Source organism: Apium graveolens, chromosome 3 (assembly GCF_009905375.1).
Source record: "Apium graveolens cultivar Ventura chromosome 3, ASM990537v1, whole genome shotgun sequence".
NCBI lineage: Eukaryota > Viridiplantae > Streptophyta > Magnoliopsida > Apiales > Apiaceae > Apium > Apium graveolens.
This window is the reverse complement of record NC_133649.1, coordinates 136,994,517-137,002,885: the sequence shown is the minus strand read 5'-3', so window position 1 is coordinate 137,002,885 and position 8,369 is coordinate 136,994,517. Positions and strand designations below refer to the sequence as shown.

The following is an 8,369-nucleotide window of genomic DNA, read 5'->3' as shown; positions in this document are numbered from 1 at the left end:
ACGTGCACGCTCCACAATAACATCATGCATGTGAGAAGATGGCATGATGTTGGCACAAATAAAAGAATTCCATGCACGTGCAAACTTGTTCATGCACGAGGCAGGGAAAGTTGCATACTCGTTCGTGCCCTTTTTTACCTTCCAATGAGTCTCAGGCACACATAGGGTAGCAACGATCAAATCCAAATTAAAATCATCCCCTATCTTCTCATTCCAGTTCTCCTGCTTTGGCCTCCTCTCAAGATGCTCAATCACCCTACGAATCGCCTCAACACTATAGTACACCGTCATCCCCCTCACCACAGTGAAACCGTTCTTCTCCGCCTTTGCATTCACGTAGAACTCGCGAACCACACTCACAGGCACCACAGCATGCACCACAGCAGGCACCTCACAAAAAGCTATCCACCCCATCTCCATAATCATCACTAGCAACCTACCATCCCTTCTTGATGGCATAAAACCTCACTCGTTGGCTATAGGCTTCGAAAGAAGCCTCGTATACTCCGCCTCAGCCTCCGGAGTTGAACACCTGGGCCTCACACCACCCACACTCGAAGAATCAGTGGTGCTGCTAACTTCGGTTCGTTAACTTTTGGGTGCCATTGAGATTCAATAAGAGAGAATAAGAGATGTGTGTATAAGAAATAGTTGTGTTTGAGAATTTGAGAATTAATGGAGACGTTTGTGTATAGGTGTGTGTATATATAGGAATTTGGATAGAATTAGTTATGGAAAAGAAGTGGGAATTGATTATGGGAATAATGGGAATAATGGGGTGATGGAAATTGATTTAGAGAGGGAAATATGGGATGTGGGAGAGTAAAATTCGGGTTTGAATTGATTTTATGTTGCACCCCCCGATTTTCTCTTTATTTGCTATCTTTTTTTTCGACTACAATGAATCAGCGCGGCCGTCCCGCCTGGCAGCGCGAGCGCGCCGTGCTTCTGGAATTCCAGCGTGGCCGCCCCGCATGTCAGCGCGGGCGCGCGCAGTTACTGACTTTTCAGCGCGGCCGCCCCGCCTCTCAGTGCGGGCGCGCTGTGCTTCTGTAGTTGAGCTTGAATTTTTTTCTTTTTATGGTTTTTTTTTGTGTTTGTTCCTTGTTTTCTTCTTCCTCTACCCACTAATGTACAACAAACTTAGATTGCCTCCCAAGAAGCGCTTGGTTTACGTTGTTAGTTTGACGTAGAATCACGAGATCAAGTGGACAATAAAACGACACTAATCACCTCATGGTTTACCGTATCCCCATAGTAATGCTTCAACCTTTGTCCATTGACTTTGAACGCTTGGCCTAGATCAATATCAAAAATCTCCACCACTCCATGTGGAAACACAGTTCTGATAATAAACAGCCCTGACCACCTCGACTTCAATTTCCAGGAGAAAGACGGAGACGAGAGTTGAATAACAGAACTTGTTTCCCCAACACAAATGATTTGAGCACTATACCCCTATCATGCCACCTCTTGACTTTCTCCTTGTATATTTTGTTATTCTCATAAGCTTGAAGCCGAAACTCGTCGAGTTCATTCAATAAAGCATTCTCTTCTTACCAGCTGAATCCAAATCAAGGTTTAACTTCTTCAAAGCCCAATACGCTTTATGCTCGAGCTCCATAGGCAAATGACACCCCTTACCATAAACCAACTGAAATGGTGACATGCCAAGCGGAGTCTTGTATGCTATTCTATATGCCCAAACAGCTTCATCCAGCTTCAAAGACCAATCCTTCCTTAATGGACATACAACTTTCTCTAGAATATGCTTGATCTCTCTGTTAGATACCTCAGCTTGACCATTAGTCTAAGGATAGTAGGTTGTAGCAATGCGATGATTCACATTATACCGTTGCATCATAGCAGTGACTTGCGATTGTAAAAATGCGAACTCTCGTCACTGATTATGACTCTTGGAGTCCCAAACCTCGTGAATATATACTTGTGAAGAAAATTAAGCACTACCTTCGCATCATTTGTCAGCAAAGCCTTAACTTCAACCCATTTCAAGACATAATCAACCGCCAACAAGATATACTGATTATTTCAAGATGAGACAAATGGCCCCATTAAGTCAATTCCCCAAACATCGAAGACTTTAACCTCGAGAAGCACATTAAGAGGAATCTCATCCCTCTTACACATATTACCCACACGCTGGAATCGATCACACTTTAAAATAAATTGATGCGCATCCTTAAACAATATAGGTCAGAAAAAGTCCGCTTGAAGAATATGAGCTGCGGTTTTCTCTCCATCATAGTGACCTCCATAAGCAGTCAAATGACAATCTCGGAAGATCTCCCCCGTTTCGCTGTACGGAATACATCTCCTGATGATTTGGTCAGCTCCTTGCCTAAACAGGAATGGCTCATCCCACATGTACCACTTCACTTCATGTAGAAACTTCTTCCTTTGAGAAGAGGCAAAGTCCGGGGGCATAGTATTACTCACAAGGTAGTTCACAATGTCAGCAAACCAAGGTTCTTCATCTGTCACCCCAAACAACTGCTCATCGAGAAAAGATTCATTGATCAATGTCTTATCCTGTGAAGTTGCACTTGGATCTTCCAAATGAGAGAGATGATCAGCGGCTTGATTCTTAGTACCTTTTCTAGTCCTTGATCTCTAATTCAAATTCCTGAAGTAAAAGAACCCATCTAATCAATCTAGGCTTCGATTCCTTCTTTGAGACGAGATAACGAATAGCATCGTGATCAGTGAAAACTGTCACCTTCGTCCCAAGCAAATAATATCGAAACTTCTCAAAACCGTAGATGATGGCTTAGAGTTCTTTCTTAGTAGTAGTATAATTCAGTTGAGCACCATTGAGGGTCTTACTAGTATAGTAGACGACATGAAATATGTTGTTCTTTCTCTGCCCAAGAACTGCTCCAACTGCATAGTCACTTGCATCGCACATCATCTCAAAAGGTTCATCCCAATTAGGTACAGTTATGATAGGTGCCCTAACTAAACTCTTCTTCAAGTACTCAAAAGAAGCTAGGCACTCGTCATCAAAATTGAAGGGAACATCTTTCTCTAGAAGATTGCACAAGGGTTTAGATATTTTTGAGAAGTCCTTGATGAACCGCCGATAGAAACCCGCATGACCAAGAAAGATGCGAACTCCCTTAACACAAAGTGGTGGAGGAAGGTTTTCGATAACCCCCACCTTGGATTTATCCACCTCAAGACCTTTACTAGAGACCTTGTGCCCAATAATAATGCCTTGTCGCACCATAAAATGACATTTCTCCCAGTTGAGAACCAGATTGGTCTCAACACACCTTTTAAGAACGGCGCCAAGATTCTGCAAGCACTCATCAAAAGAATCACCAAACACAGAGAAATCATCCATGAACATCTCCACATTCTGACCAATCATATAAGAGAAGATATCCATCATCCATCTTTGAAATATGGCAGGTGTTCCACATAACCCAAAAAAAACTCTTCCGAAGGCAAAAGTTCCAAACGGACAAGTGAAATTAGTCTTTTCCTGATGATCCAGAGCGATACAAACCCAAATAGCCATCCAGAAGACAGTATTACTCATGCCTAGCCAACCTATCAAGCATCTGATCAATAAACGGAAGAGGGAAGTCATCCTTCCTTATGGATTTGTTCAGCTTCCTGTAATCCATGCAAACTCTCCACCCCGTGACTGTTCGAGTAGGAATGAGCTTGTTTTTCTTATTAGCAACAACAGTGATACCCCTTTTCTTCGGCACACACTGAAGTGGGCTAACCCAAGAACTGTCAGAAATGGGATAGATGATCCCTGCATCTAGCCACTTTAGAATTTCTTTCTTCACAACTTCTTTCATGATCGGATTAAGCCTTATCTGTTGCTCAACTGTAGGCTTGCTACCTTCCTCTAGCAGAATTTTATGCATTCAATAAGAAGGGCTGATTCCCTTAATATCTGTTATAGTCCATCCAATTTCCGATTTGAACTCTCTAAGAATTCTTAAGAGCTTTTCCTCATCACTACCTAAAAGTTTAGATGCAATAATAATAGACAAAGTAGATGCATCACCTAAAAAAGCATACCTTAAGTGTTCGGGCAATGGTTTAAGCTCAAGTGTAGGAGCTTCCTCAATAGATGGCTTGAGGCGATTTGGAAATTTGTTTTGCTCTTCCTTTCCAAGAGATTCAAAAGGCATATCCAGCCTTCACTTCCAGGGAGAAGCATTCGGATACTGCAACTGCTCATCACCTTCATCATCTTCACTATCTGAATTCCCCAACAAGGCTTTCTCTAAGGCATCAGACCTTAGTAATTGATCAAGTTCTGAAGTAACCACAGAATCGACCAACTCCACTTTTAAGAACTCCTCGTTCTGATTCAGGAATTTCATGGCATTAAAAACATTGAACGTCACATCCAGATCCAGCACTCGCATAGTAAGCTCACCATTCTCCACATTGATCAAGGTTCGGCCAGTAGCCAAGAATGGCCTTCCCAAGATTATGAGAATCTTCTTATCCTCCTCGAAATCAAGAATTACAAAATCAGCAGAAAAGATGAGTTTATCAACCTTGACCAAGACATCCTCCACAATGCCTCGTGGATATGTAATAGAACGGTCGGCCAACTGCAGGGTCATATAAGTAGGTTTTGGATCAGGTTAGTCCAACATCTTGAAGATTGACAAGGGCATCAGATTGATGCTCCCAAGTCACATAAGCATTTGTCAAATGACACTTTTTTAATGGTACAGGGAATAGTGAAGCTTCCAGGATCTTTAAGCTTCGGAGGCAACTTCTGTTGCAGCACAGCACTGCATTCCTCTGTGAGAGAAACTGTCTCTAAGTCATCAAGCTTCACTTTTCGAGAGAGAATACATTTCATAAACTTCACATAACTAGGCATCTGTTCAAGAGCTTCAGCGAAAGGTATGTTGATATGAAGTTTCTTGAACACCTCCAGAAACTTCTCAAACTGCTTATCCAACTTCTTCTTCTACAGCCTCATAGGAAAAGGAGGTGGAGGATAAATCTGTTTTTCCCCTGTATTACCCTCAAGAAGAGTGTGTTCCACAATAGTCTTCCTTGGTTCCACTTCTGCTTCCTTCTGCACTTCTTTTTCAGCCTCTTCTAAAACTTGAGATTTTTCGGGGCTTGCAACCTTCCCAGACCTCAATGTAATTGCCTTAACCTGCTCCTTAGCTTCCCTCTTTCCTGGCACTTCAATGTTACTAGGGAGTGTACCAGGTTAACAATTTAGTAAGGCATTAGCAATTTGCCCAATCTGATTCTCCAAGGTCTTAATAGAAACCGCTTGGCTCTCGCACATGAGCCTCAACTCCTCCAACTCAGATTTTTCATTAGCCTGTTACAGCTGGACTTGTTGTCTTGGTGCATATTGCGGTTGCTGAAAATCAGGAGGGTTGTAATGCTTTGTTGTATACTGCTGATAAGGCTGCTCAACCACATTCTGAGTATTACTCAAGCTGAAGTTAGGATGATTGCGGTTGTTGGGATGATAGGTGGCTGGAACAGGCTGTTGCGACCTCAGAAAGTTACTCATGAACTGAGCTGATTCACTAAAAACATCACACTGCTTCGTCTCATGGGCACCTGCATAAAGCTCACATACACTAGCGATCTGATTAACTCCATAATTAGCCAAAGAATCCACCTTCATCATCAAAGCCTTAAGTTGAGCAGCTATAGCAGTAGCTGTATCTACCTCCAGAATTCCTACTACCTTGCCCTGAGATAGTCTCTGAGTAGGATTCTGGTATTCATTGGCAGCCATTAGTTCAGTCAATTCATAAGCTTCATCATAGCTTTTAGCCCACAAGGCTCCTCCTGATGCTGCATCAAGCATGGGTCTAGAAGTAGCACCCAATCCATTATAGAAGGAGTTAATGATCATCCAGCCAGGCATCCCATGATGTGGGAACTTCCTAAGCATCTCCTTATAGCGATCCCAAGCCTCACATAAAGATTTTCCAGATTGCTGAGCAAATTGAGTAAGTGCATTTTTTATTGCAGCAGTCTTCACCATATGAAAGAATTTAGTTAAGAACTTTTGAGCAATATCCTCCCATTTGGTGATAGACCCTGGTGGTAGAGAATGTAACCAGTATTTAGCTTTATCCCGCAGAGAGAATGGGAAAAGCCTCAACTTAATAGCATCTTCAGAAACACCATTGAACTTGAAAGTGTCCCAATGCAATAAGTGCTTCTTCTTCAACTTTCTCCTCGACAAGAACTTCCCCGAAAACTTCCTTAGCTACTACAACTTCTTCCTCAGCTTGATCCAGTGTTCTCTTACGAGATCAAGAACGCGTATGCATACACGCTTACTAGGGTACCTGAAACACAACAAGGAAATAAGTAAGTAACAATTTCCGAGTCAATGAACTTTAACGACCACTGATGACAAACACATAAACTAAAAATTAACCCCAAGTCCCCGGAAGTGATGCCAAAAACTTATTAGGACGAAAACACTCGCTAAGATTCACGCAAGTATACGTGATCGCAAGTAATATAGAATTATTTCTAGTTCATTCCTATAGAGACTGGTTTAGGTTAATTTCAATCAATGCACTTATGCTACAATGGTACGGTTATTATTCAATGCTAAGACGATTAACAAATTGAAAATGTTTATAACTATGATTAACTAAGAGATTATACTATAAAACACTAGCTAAGAGATTTGAAAAGATTAAAAACTATATTACACAAACATGGGATTCTAGTTTCATTACTACTTCATTCAATAGTCTCTTTGTTCTTAACCTTAGCATGTAATGGTGATGACACTAATCAGATAACACGAAATTGATAAACGCCAACTTTCGTTGCACGAATACCCTACTACCATAAATCCAAAAAATAGATAGAAGCTAAATATAAACCAATTATATTGAGACCCTATATGTATATAGAATTTGACAACATAACGGTTTAATGTACAAGATATCTATCATGATTATATAGGACAAGTAAGATGGTTAAAATTACCTTTGAAATCATGTATATCAAATACATGAACCTATGCTAGCATGGCAAGTTCTGAACCATTAAACTCACTTTCACTTAATTAGAGATTAACACGTTATCTTATAAGTTCGCGACGCTCATAAAACGAATAAGCACTACCAATACTAGGCTATCATATAATCATCACACACTAAAGCATCTAAACAAATTAACTAAAGAAATCTATAAGTAAATTCACTAGAACCCCATGATAACGATTAGCCCATAATCGGACTCATCATCAACGTGGGTTCTGATAAAAGCATGGTATAATAAACGTAGTCTTTATACTGGATAAATAATAAAACCAAGTACGTTACACAAGACTATAGGTTCACAAATAAGAAAACTAGCATCCAAAGTTACAACTTAAAATAAAGAATCATAAGAATAAACTAGATCATCTTCGCCTTGGTTGAATTGTGTTATACGGTCTTCTTACGCCTTCTCCTTAAACTCTGGTACGTCTTGTTATCAAAAACGATCATAAGTTATGTTTATATAGCAGCCCATGCAGATTAGAAATCCAGCAGATCAAAATCGTATTAGAATCAGGATTATGTGATTCCGACCTGGCGCGGGCGCGCGCTTCACCAGCGCGGGCGCGCTGCAAATATGCTTCCCGGCGCGGGCGCGCGCTAGTATAGCGCGAGCGCGCTGACCTTCTGGAAAATCTTCTTTTTTTTGTTTTCTTGGCTGATTGGAGTTGGCGATCCATGAGCTTTTATTCAAGACACTATCCTAATACCAAATTAGCGTCAAAACAATGCCAAATCACCTGAATCCCTGATATAAGCCTAAAATGCAAATACACTACAAAACACATCAAAAACACAAATAACTTGAGTACAAAACGTCAATTCAATCCTTTATAGAGCATCCTAAGTGAACATAAATGCCACTTAACAGTGGTAGTTATGGATTCTGTGGTTCTTATTCTTTGTCTAACATTGAAGAATTGATTTTCAGATCTTCAACTGTTTATATGTCAACAAAAAGCTCTGATACCAATTATTAGGTCCGTAATCAACTGTAGAGGGGGGATGAATACAATTTATTCAATCAATTCGACAAAGCTTCAAAAGAATCAACAGTTTTTGTATTAGCAGATAAAAACAGATTATAAACGTACTCTCTCAAAAGGATGAACAAATATCCTTGAGAGCTGCTAGGTTATGTGAATGATATGCCAATGTTCGCAATGCTTATATCATAAACCTAATATGTGCTTTATATAGAGCACAGCTACACAATCAAATAAAGAATCATATTCTATTACAATAAGGAAACCTATCCATGTATGATTGCTTCTGAGATAAAGTCCTTCACCGCCTTGAATTCCAGCTTTCCTTTTCCTCCTC

The 8,369-nt window shown here is 40.5% G+C and overlaps 1 non-coding gene across 1 annotated transcript; it reads left to right on the top strand.

Moving 5' to 3' along the window:
- Nucleotides 1–5,900: 5,900 nt before the first annotated feature.
- Nucleotides 5,901–6,007, top strand: LOC141716094 (small nucleolar RNA R71). The gene has a single exon (XR_012572823.1). It is a non-coding gene; the product is annotated as a small nucleolar RNA R71 (small nucleolar RNA).
- The last annotated feature ends 2,362 nt before the right edge of the window (nucleotides 6,008–8,369 follow it).